This window comes from Pelobates fuscus, chromosome 7 (assembly GCF_036172605.1).
Source record: "Pelobates fuscus isolate aPelFus1 chromosome 7, aPelFus1.pri, whole genome shotgun sequence".
NCBI lineage: Eukaryota > Metazoa > Chordata > Amphibia > Anura > Pelobatidae > Pelobates > Pelobates fuscus.
The window spans coordinates 7,695,297-7,707,962 of record NC_086323.1 but is presented as its reverse complement, the minus strand read 5'-3'; positions in this window follow the sequence as shown (position 1 = coordinate 7,707,962).

The following is a 12,666-nucleotide window of genomic DNA, read 5'->3' as shown; positions in this document are numbered from 1 at the left end:
TTACAAGGTGTCCCATGCCTTAGTTTGCCAACCCGCCTTGGGTTGGGGTTTATTCCCGTGGAGGCTGAATGAGGCCTCGGGGCAAGATAGCTGTAATTTATAATACTATACCTGATGCTGTAGGACAGGATACCGGGTTGCCACTTCCTGGAGAAGTTGAGGAGCCTAGAAACATGACATGTAACTAAGTACTTTAATCAGTATAAAGGCTGAGAGAAATAGTGATTAAGTGATTGTGCTTTTTTTTTTTTTTTGGTAAAAATTTGTGATTGATCTAAATGAACCGTGGTAGTTAGATTAGATTATAGACGTGAAAGTTGCATGGGCAGTACTGAAGTGAAAAACGTATGACCTTGTAGCAGTCAACTTGCCAATTTAGATGAAAAGTTTAATATATGCAGTCAAAAGAAAGTTCAAGTAAATAACAGTGTAACCTAATTAGTGTCACTTTAACCCCTTAAGGACAGACGACGGATATATTCCGTCATGATTCCCTTTTATTCCAGAAGTTGTGTCATTAAGGGGTTAAAGATCCTCAGAAGCAGAGGGATCAATATTTATAATGCAGTGCTATGTACGTTCGTATGAATGAACCGCATCATAGGCACAAAGCAATAAGTAATTAGAATAGGCTGGCGTTTGGCTAAAAATGTTAACGAACATAAGTATAATAAAATATAGTGATGTGTTCGTTCGTATGAACGGACAGTATGATTGGTTAACATACATGGAAAAAGGAGAATTATAGCAGTGAGACATGTTGGCCAAACTATACAAATGGTGAGACTGATTGCAAACATGTTTTCAGCGGTCGGTAGTTTAACCGCGCGAATGACTGAACGAACGTAAGTATGCCTGTGGTCAACTGTTTAGACGTATGAACCGCAGGAGTGTTCCGCTGTGAATAGGTTGATCTACACACAACCGACCCCACCGCACTTCATAAAAAAACACCTACTAAATTTTTTTAATGTGTTCTTATTTACATTTTTTAAAATTAATTGCACAAAGTTGTAAACTTTTGAAAACCCCTGCCCCCTTCTACAAAATTTCTGCATCCCCTCACACACAGTTACAGGCAGACAGTCACACGCACACAGTCCCATGCAGATAGTCACAGGCAGTCATACACACAGTTACAGGTAGAGAGTTTTACACACACACACACACACAGTCAGTTAGAAGCAGTACCACACCGTCACACACACTGCCACAGGCAGACAGTCATACACATAGTTACAGTCACACACACACAGTTACAGGCAGCATCACACAGTCACAGGCAAACAGTCACATGCACACAGTAACAGACAGACAGTCACACACAGTTATAGGCAGACAGTTACACACACACACAGTCATTTACAGGCAGTCATGCACACAATTACATGCAGACAGTCACACACATAGTCACAGGCAGACAGTCACACACATACACAGTTACAGGCAGCATCACACAGGCAAGTATACACAGTCATAGGCAGTTACAAACATACACAGTTACAGGCATGCAGTCACACACACGCCTTCACACAGTTACAGGCAGACAGTTACACACACATACACACAGTTACAGGTATGCAGTCACACACATACACACAGTTACAGGTATGCAGTCACACACATACACACAGTTACAAGTAGACAGCTACACACATGCACACAGTTACAGAAATACAATTATACACACACACACAGAGTTACAGGCAGACAGTTACACACACACAGAGTTACAGGCAGACAGTTACATACACACACACACACACACACATACACAGTTACAGGCAGACAGTTACACACACACACATTTTTACAGGCAGACAGTTACACACACATGCAGTTACAGGCAGACAGTTCCACACACATACACACAGTTAAACACTCACATACACACCGTTACAAGCAGACAGTTACACACACACAAAGTTACAGGTAGACAGTTACACACACACATTTACAAGCAGACAGTTACACACACACACACACACACCGTTACAGGCAGACAGTTACACATACACACAGTTACAGGCAGAAAGTTACACACACATACACACAGTTACAGATAGACAGCTACACACACACACACAGTTACAAGCAGACAGTTACACACACACACACACACATACTCTTACTTACAGACAGTGTGGGCTGGAGGAGTGGATTCACTGAAGTCCTTCCCTGGAGCCTGTCAGGTGGAGGAGCAGGGATTTCTTCTTGCTGCACCTCCATGTGCAGCAGTAACAGCAGCGGGTAAGGGCTGTGTTAAGCCCCGCTTCCGTTTGACTCCGCCTCTAAATGTTTGTAGCTCCGCCCCCTCCTTCCTGCCGTGTGGCCAGTTCAACTGGTAATTGCTGATCTCTGCGTGTGAGCTGTTCGGCACCCCCAGCTGCCATGGGGCGCAGCTCACACATCCCCCTATAGCCCTCAGCCCTGGGTCATGCCCCCCCCCCCCCCCACCTGGTGGCACCAGGGGCGGACCGCCCCCCTCGGCCCTCCCCCTTAATACTTCAAACCGTGCGGAAATCAAAAAAATATTTTTATGAATACTCAAATAAATGCGGGAGGCTACTTGCACGAATGTTGCAGAAACAATAGAGGATGCATCATATCCATCTGGTCAACACCCAAGGGCAAAAAGAACAAAGACGCCCGGCCGACATTCTACAAGCCTTCCAGACCTACTATACTAAACTTTATAACTTGTCGGGCACGGAGCCAAGATAAGCAGACGGACTACACGGGACTCGAGTGTCTGACTTTTTATCTACCCATGTAACCCGAGATGGCAGAGATGGCATAAGAGCTGGAATCACCCCTAACTCTAGAAGAACTAGAGGGAGCATTCAAGAAGAGGAAGCAGGCAGATGGCCTGCCAGGCAGCTATTTAAGAACCTTCAAAGATGTACTCTTGCCAAAGCTCTTAGCAGGCTTGAACTAAATACTAACGAGGGACCAGTTGTTACTCTACTAGGGGTGATTTGGATTGGAACTCAACTGCAGCTTGTAATCTCCCTAATTACAATAGTGAAGAAATGGAGAATCCTTAAGTATCAATACTGTAGCTTTAAGAAAAGAGAGAATCACTGGTAACTTGATTCAACCGAAGTTTTAATAAGTGTTAAACTTAAATGAATTGCATTTAGGCAATAATCCAATAAGAAGTGCAAGTAATCAACAACACAAAGTTCATTATTAAGTATTTCTTCAGAGATGCATTGTAACGGACCGTTTCAGCATAAAAGGGAATAAAATCCGTGTAGGCGATAATCCCCTTTTTGAGAGACAGGCACAGCTACTGCAGAACACCAAACTCCCGAACTGGATACAAGATAACACTCCGAACTGGAACAGCTGAACAAGAAAAGCATACAATCCGCTTACACTCCTGGCAGTCAGCTTACAATCCAATTCCCCCCAAGAACCAGACGACACTTCATTTTGAGGGTTAAACAGGAACTCCTTTACTCAGGGCTACCTGCCCAGTATTTATGCAGGTCTCCCACCTGGTGGACACTCCCCCAGGGGACCAAATGAAAGACTGTAACAAAGGACAGACATAAACCAATTACAGACACACAGCAGTAAACATTCCCACAATGCATCCTGGTTTCCTCCCTTCAGCCCTGGAGATAATTGGAGAAGTAATCCAATTATCTCCCAGGCCAAAGACCAAACTCCATTACACATGTGGAAACCTAAATACAGTATTATGCTTTAAAATATATAAAGTTACTTTTAATCCATTACACACAGACATGTAACATATCCCCAGATAGCTCAGGTCTGGGTGCACATTATTAGGTGAATGGCACCCAGACCACACGAATACAGTTCAATCGCCATGGAGCCAAAGTCTTTAATCACACGAATAGGCTCCATGGCATAGCTATCTGGGTTACCACAGTTCACATAGAAATACCGAATTCCGGTGTTCGGTTAACCTTGTACGATTAGGACCCAGGCGACGGACAGCTCAGCGGTGTTCGTGCAATTAAGTGTCCGTTTACAGTTCCATAGTTTGAGGGTATTAAAATGATAAATAAATGACATTTCTTCCATCCCAATTTGTTTAAGAAAATCTCCACCTCTCCATTTCCTCCTAACCAACTTAAGTGCTCAAAATGTGAGTCCCTGTGGATTTTGACTATGATGTTGTTTGAAATGCTGAGGGACACTATGTGTTTCTATTCCCTTCTTAATATTTCTTACATGTTCAGAAACCCTAATTTGTAAACATCTAATTGTTCTCCCTATGTACATTTTATTGCAAGGGCATACTAAGAGGTAGATGATATTCTTAGAGAAACAGGTTAACTGGTCTCTTATGGCATATTCTTTGCTACTAATTTCTTTGGTATTTTTTATATTTCTTTTTTTACTGTTGGTTTCCCTACATGCTAAACATGTCCCGCACCCATAAAATCCTTTACTTTTCGTGAGGAAATTTTCATTCTTGATTGAAGGTTTTTTTTAAAACACTATTAACTAACAATTGTTTAATATTTTTGCAACCCCTATGCACTATTTGAGGTCTTGATGGCAAAATTTCTTTAAGGATTGGGTCGTCTTGTAACAAATGCCAATACTTGTTGATGGCATGTCGTACTTTTTTATTTCTTGCTGAAAAGTCGCAAACAAACGGGACCTTAAACTTATTATTACCTATATCTTGTGTTTTCTTTTTATTGTAAGAAAGTAAATCGCTTCTTTTGAATCCTTTAATTTCCTCAATGCTTGTTTGTAAGTCTTTTTCCTTGTATCCTTTTTCCAGAAATTGGTTTTTAATGACTTGTGTTTGTATTAAAAAGTCTCTTTCTTGTGTGCAATTTCTTCTTAACCTCATAAATTGGCTTTTGGGTGCGTTTTTAAGCCACGGGGTGTGATGGCAACTTGTTAAATCTATATACCCATTACAATCTACCTCTTTAAAATATTTTTTTGTGTGAATTGTCCCTTCTTCTATAAAAATATTTAAATCTAAAAAATGAATGTCTGATTTACTATGTGTGGAGGTGTGGAGTTTAATCCCCCAATCATTGCTGGTTAGAAAAGTAAAAAAATGCTCAAGACTAGCTTCATCCCCTTTCCAGATAAAAAAATATATCATCGATGTTACGGCGATAGGTGACCAAGTTCACAGCAAAGTGACTATGTAAAATAATTATCTCTTCCCAGTACGCCATAAATAAATTAGCGTAACTGGGTGCGAACTTGGTCCCCATCGCCGTCCCATTGATTTGCAGATAAAAACTGTCTTTGAACCAGAAGAAGTTGTTTGTTAAAATGAGGAATATCCCTTCTTTGATAAAATCTATCTGTTCCTTCTTAAAATCGGATTGTTCTAAAATGTATTGCACTGCTTCGATCCCTTTATTGTGCGGAATAATACTATACAGGGAACTCACATCACAAGTTATAAGTATGTAATTATCTTCCCATATAATATTACCTAAAATCTGGAGAATATGTATCGTGTCCTTTAAGTATGTAGCGTTCTTCACAACTATTGGTTGGAGAAGGACATCAATGTATTCTGATATCCTTGACGAGATGCTATCTACTCCAGAAATTATAGGTCTACCTGGTGGGTTAATTAAGTGCTTGTGCATTTTGGGTAAACAGTAAAAGACTGGGATTTGTGGATTTTGGATATTGAGGTATTTTGCTTCTGAGTCAGATAAGATGAGGTTATCTAATCCCTCACTAATAAATTCCTCAAATTTAATTGCAACTTCCCGGCTTGGATTGGATGTTAATTTCCTATATGTCTGAACATCGGATAAAAGTCTTACTGCTCACCTATGTATTTCTCCTTAGATACGACTACTACCCCGTCCCCCCTTTGTCAGCTGGCTTAATGATAAGATCTTCATTCTTTTACATACCTTTTAGGGTTTTTGTTCCAATGGATGAAAGATTTTTCTGGTATTTATTAGTATGTTTAATTTTACTCACTTCTCTCATCACCATAGTCTCAAATGTTTGTATCTCACTAGAGATCATATTTTTAGGAAAAAAATTAGATTTCTCTTTAAGATTACTGTGTATATATGGAGAGGTGGTGATCTGTTCTATTGTATTACTCTTATTATGGAAAAACTTTTTCAAACATAATTGTCTAATAAAACGATTAAGATCAATAAAAAATTCAAAAGGTTTAAAATCAGAAGCAGGTGCGAACTTTAATCCTTTATTTAAAATCTCTAATTCATTTTTATTTAGCTCTTTTTCTGAAAGATTAAAAATCCCCTTGTATTCTACATCCGTCCTCTTTTCTCCCTGTTGTGCTTCCTTTCCTCCTCGTCTTCTATTTCTCCTTCTTCCCACAATATTTTACCAGGAAAGATACATTGAGATTTCTCTCGTTTTCAAGTATGTCCTGGGTCCACAAATCATTGCATTGTTACAGTTAGTGTACAATAAAATACAAATACAATATTAATATACAATATATACAAAATTTAACATAGAACAGGTAGGAAATATATAATCAACAATGACAGGTACATTCTGTTTTCAAGTATGTAGAGAGGGATCTCTTAAAGGACTTTAAGCTTAGGGAAGATTTTAATTTGTGCGGGAGGTCGTTCCACAAATGTGGTGCTCTGTAGGAGAAGGAGGATCGGGCTGCTTTCTTTTTATATTGAGGTAGACTAAGTAAAGTGTTGGTACTGGATCGGAGGTTATAGGAAGTGGGAACAGCCGGGGAAAGCATTGTGTTCAGGTAGGATGGGAGTTTCCCCGAAAAGCTCTTAAACACAAGGCTGGAAAGATGAAGGGTGCGTCTGGATTCCAGCGACAGCCAGTTTAGTTCTTTTAGCATGTCACAATGGTGGGTCCTGTAATTACATTGTAGCACAAATCGGCAGAACGAGTTATACAATGTGTTGAGTTTATTAATGTGGGATTGCGATGCAGATGCATATACTACATCCCCATAATCAATGATTGGCATCAGCATTTGCTGTACAATCTTTTCCTTTACTGAAGGGCTTAGGCAGGATTTGTTTCTGTACAGGGCACCTAGTTTTGGATAAAGTTTAGATGCAAGCTTTTCTATGTGCAGGCCAAAAGATAGATTGGGGTCTAACATCATAACCAAGTATTTGAAAGAGTGGACTGCGGTCAGTGTGCCATTTGAAATTGTTTTGATGGATAGGTGGGAATTGTGTAATTTGTGTAATTTAGGTACTGTTCCAAAGATCATTGTGACAGTTTTGTCAGTGTTCAGGAAGAGTTTGTTTTTTGCGATCCACTTTTCTACCTCTGTAAACTGGTCTTGGAGCACAGCCTCAAGCTGCGGTAGATCGGAATTGTTCGCATAGATTACCGTGTCATCTGCGTACATGTGTATGTTTGAGGATTTGCAGACATTTGGCAGATCATTTATAAATAATGAAAATAGTAGGGGGCCGAGAATGGAACCTTGGGGAACACCACACGTGACTGGGAGAGGGAGGGAGTCGCTGTCAGAAATGGACACATATTGTGAGCGTTCCGATACATACGATCGAAACCAGTTTAGCGAATGATCACCAATACCTGAGTTTTTGAGTTTGTGCAGTAGAATGTCGTGGTCTACTGTGTCAAAGGCCTTTGCAAAATCAAGGAAAATAGCTCCAGTTAGGTCTCCTTGTTCCATGCCAGTTTGGATGTCATTGCAAACTTTTAAGAGGGCAGTTGTAGTGGAGTGATTCTGGCGAAAGCCCGATTGATCAGGGGTCAGATAGTTTTATTGTTGGTAATACTCACATAGTTGCGTATGGACACATTTTTCTAAGATTTTTTACAAAACTGGGAGCAATGATATAGGGCGATAGTTAGAAACCAAAGTAGTGTCACCACTTTTATGGATAGGCACTACTCTTGCAGTCTTCCAAAGTTTGGGTAAGTATCCAGACACCAAGGATTTATTAATTAGAGTTGTGACGGGTTTAGCAATTGCTGGCGCACTGAGCTTCAACAGCATTGCTGGGATTTGGTCGGGTCCGGACTGGTTTTTCATTTTTAGATTATTAAGATGTTTTTCAATGACACTAACAGGTACAGGTCTAAAAATGAACTTGTCTATATTGGGCGTTTGCAAATTTAGTGAGACCTGATCCACATTTGTAGTTTCAGGATGCGTGCCATTTATTAGGTTGGCAATCAGGGCGGTAGAGCATCCGACAAAATAATTGTTAAAGGCATTTGCAACATCTAACGGAAGTTGCAGGGTTTGGTTATCCACTTTGACAGTGGAGGGTTGGGAGTGGATTGGGGGAGTTTGTAGTTTATTTATGACTTTCCAAAAGTTTCTAGGGTTTGAGATGTTATTGTTCAGATTGTCATAGAAATATTGGGCCTTGGCCAGTTTTGTTTGTTTTGTGCATATATTTCGCCATTGTCTATACGCACAGTGATCATTCATAGAGCCAGTACGCTTAAACTTTGACCACAAAGAATCCCGAAACTGGTACATTTGGATGAGGTCAGCAGTGATCCAGTTCATATGTGCTCCTTTTACCCTCAACTTACGCAGCGGGGCATGCAGATTCCAAATTTGTAGGAGTTCAGACTGAAAGAATTCAACAGCACAGTCTAGATCTGGGATAATGTTTAATCTGTGCCATGGGAGGTTCTTGATGTCCTTTAGAAAGGATTCAAGATTAAATTTTTTGAAGGACCTAGTTATTTTAACCTTGGGAGAGGATTTAATAGCCTTTATTTTGCGCACACAGTACACTAAACAGTGATCACTGAAAGTGTTTGGGAGAACACCGGCCTCCTGGATTCTATCAGGAGAAGTGGAGAGAATCCAATCTAGCAGGGTATGGTTAAGGCTTTTAATGTTTATGCGAGTTGGGGAGGAGATTAATTGCGTTAGCTGCAAAGTCTTAAAAAGCGTGCAAGAACTATTATTTTTAGGATTCAGCCAATCAATATTAAAATCTCCAAAGACCAACAGTTCACTTTTAGGGTTTTGAGCAATGGTTTCACTAAGGAGATGGGCTATGTCAGAAAGGGAATGCACAGGGGAGCTAGGTGGGCGGTAGATTCCTGCAACAATGATTGATTTACTGCACGGGATCTCAATTGTGCCAGAAAGGAAATCAAAGGTGGCAGGAGGACTAAGGTTTTGTAAAGGGGTAAACTTTATGGAATTGTCAACATAAATTACAATGCCTCCTCCTCTCTTTGCTCTGTCATTTCTAAAACATGAATACCCCTGTATTGCAATGGCGGTGTCTGGTATTTTAGTCGTTAACCAAGATTCTGAGAGCACAATGATTTTTGGTTTGTAATGGGAACACCAGGCTTGCAGTGCATCCAGTTTAGGGAGTAAACTACGGATTTTGCAGTGCACAAAAGAGAGGCCTTTTTTAGTGGGGAGATTAGGACCAGAATTAGCTGAGGGACCAGGGTTAGACTCCACATCATTTGCAAGGGCAAGTAACATAAGGAATAGGAATTTGGACATCATTTTTGTTTGGGCATATAGTGAATGGGATACTTTATAATTTTGTGAGGTGGGGGTAGGAGGGCTATTTTTTAGAACTCTCCACCAGCACTCCACCAGCACTTTTTAATATGTTGTTCCCCTGAATGGATTGATTGTGGATATGTATTTGTATGTGAATGTGATGTATGGTTTTAAAGTTACAGAGTATGTGTGGAAACTGTATTTTTACTGTATGTAATAAATTATGTTAACTGCTTATCTGAGGGGAGGGGATGTGTGGGTTGTACTGTTACTTGATTGGTTATTTTATGCCTCCCCCTGGGTGTGTCCTGTATGTGCATGTCAGGGTACCTGTAGTCTCTACCTCAGAGGAGGTGAGAGACTTAGACGTTTATCCTCCCAGAGGGGTTGTTTCTTCCGTTCCTCGCGGTTCTCTCGGCCATTTACAAGCCGACCGCGAGGGATCCACTTCCTTATATGACGCGACGCTCAGTAGTCGACGTCATGACGCCAACCCGGGTCGACCTGTCAGTCAAGTCCCGAGCACTAATCAGGACTCGTCGGGGGCGTGATTACCCTCTAGAATCAAGGTATAAAGTAAGGCTTTCGGCATCTGCTCATTGCCCTGTCGTGGTTCTAGCCTGTCTAGTCACTCAGTGCTCTTGTATTCTAGTTGTCTCTTTGGTTCTGACCCGGCTTGTTTGTACTACCCTGTTTATCTCTGTTACCCTTTGACTCGGTTTGTCTCTCGCTTACCTGTCCTCTCGTTCCCTCGACCTCGGCTTGTTCCTAGACCATTCTCTACTTACTCCTTACGTTAAGTCCGGCCATTCTAAGGTCCGGTATACGTACCTACCACTTGTTTGTACTCTGCGTGTTGGATCCCTGTCCCGATCCTGACATTACGACAGGGCCAATGGATCCTGCAGGTACAAACACTCAGGTTGGTCCTTCTGACTCTAGGTTCGACGCCATGGAGCCATAGCACTACAGGCGTTACTATCTCGTTCTGGTAATCAACCAGAGGAGATGCGTAATACTTCTATCTCTCCTGTGAGTTCAGGTCTAGAGGTAGCCACTGTAGGTGCTTCTTCCCGTATCACGCCACCTGTACGTTATGGTGGTTCTCCAGAGAAGTGTCGTGGTTTCTTAAACCAAATAGGTATCCATTTTGAATTACAACCCCGCTCCTATCCTACAGATAGGGCGAAGGTTGGATTTATTATCACATTACTTGTTGAGAAAGCTTTGAGATGGGCCAATCCATTGTGGGAAAATGATAATCCGTTAGTATATATTATAATGCCTTTGTAGCTGCTTTCAGAAGAACTTTTGACCCTCCAGGTAGAAAGGTCAATGCAGCTAGATTACTGTTGCGCCTTAGACAAGAAAACCGAACACTTGTGGATTATGCAGGACCTCAGATTCTGCTTGACCCTCAAACCGATGTGTCATCTCGTTTTTGGGGGAATTGGATTGTATGCTGACTGCCAGGAGTGTAAGCGGATTGTATGCTTTTCCTGTTCAGCTATTCCAGAGTTCGTGTGTTTCCAGTTCGGGAGTTTCCAGAATTCGTACAGTTTGCAGTTCGGGAGATTGGTGATTGCTGTATCTGCTGGTCTATGGAAAAGGGAGATATCGCCTAAACTGGGTTTTATCCTCTTGTAAGAAAAACGGTCCGTTACAATTGGTGGGAGCAGTGGGATCGTTCCTACAGCCAGAAGGACAGCTACAGACAACACCAATTCCTTGGAGTTACAAATTGAGGGCAACGTTAGCACTCATGCAGCGCCCCTGGCAGCAGAGGTATCCAGCGACTTGGAGCAGACAAGTATGGAAGGCTCTGACGCTGAAGATTATGGGCTGGCCGAGGTGAGGCAGCGAGTGGCCCAGTATGGGGGTTATGTATCCATGGAGATATTCCAGGGGATCTGGAACCAGGTAATGGCTAAGCGAAAATCAAGGATGGACGGAGAGTATGCTCAGCGGAAAGAGTGTTACAGCAGAAGAGTAGAGGCTGCATCCGAGGAGGTTAGCCGTCTTCCCCTGAGGCTGCAGTGTGTAACCAAGGGAGCTAAAGGTGCCGTCCTCCCTCCCCAGGGGCAGAGTAAGTCCCAGGGAGCTAAAGGTGCCGTCCTTCCTCCCCAGCGGCAGATTGTATCACAGGGAGCTAAAGGTGTCGTCCTTCCTCCCCAGCGGCAGATTGTATCTCAGGGAGCTGAAGGTGCCGTCCTTCCTCCCCAGCGGCAGTGTGTATCCCAGGGAGCTGAGGGTGCAATCCTTCCTCCCCAGCGACAGTGTGTAACCCAGGGAGCTGAAGATGTCGTCCTTCCTCCCCAGCGGCAGTGTGTCCTGCAGGGAGCAGAGACCGTCAGTCTCACACCCCAGCAGCAGGACAAAATAATGAAAGGGTTGACAGCTGGTCCCCCTCTCCACCAGCAGAGAGAGTGTCAGGGAGAGGAGCCTGTTAACCCCTCTCCCCAGCGGCAGTTGACAGTCCAGAGAGAGGAGCTTGTTACACCCTCTCTCCAGCGGCAGCCTAACCCACCAAGGGGAGATGTTGAGCCCCGCAACTGTGCAGATGGGACCGTAGTCTCTGCACTTACAGCCCAAGGGGTAGGGACGGTCGGTCCTGTCCCCCAGCCCCAGAGCTGTGTACCCAGAGGGGAGACAGTCGGTCTCCCCCTCCAACAACCAGGCTCCAATCAGGCTACTTCAGTGGTAGCGCTGGCACCAGGGCAGAGTACCGCTGGTCTCTGCCCACTCAGCAACCCACCAAGGCAGTCTACCAGCTCCCCGCACAGCCGTGGTGAGGAACCTGAACCTGGACAAGCTGCTACTTTATCCAGGTGGAGTAAACATTTATTGTGGGTGGGAGGTACTGCTGTTTGTGCTTCGTGGGTGGGTTGCTGGACTAACCAGGGCACTGACCGGCAGGAGGTCAGATACCCTGTTAGTCTGGGGGGTAAAGGGGAGAAGTGTGGCAAAATCGACCTCGCCACGTGTCCTTGGAGGGGGCTGCTTGCCCGCCTCTTGCCTTTGGACTATGGCCCTGGGAGATTGGGCCCTTTTACAAAACGTATTCGGCCCTAACAGAGTGCATGTCACTCATTCTGGCCCTTTAAACACAGTGGGGCCATTCAGTACTTGCCCTGTGTGAGCAGTGATACCCCCAGATAGCTATGCCATGGAGCCTATTCATATAATGAAAGACTATGGGAAAG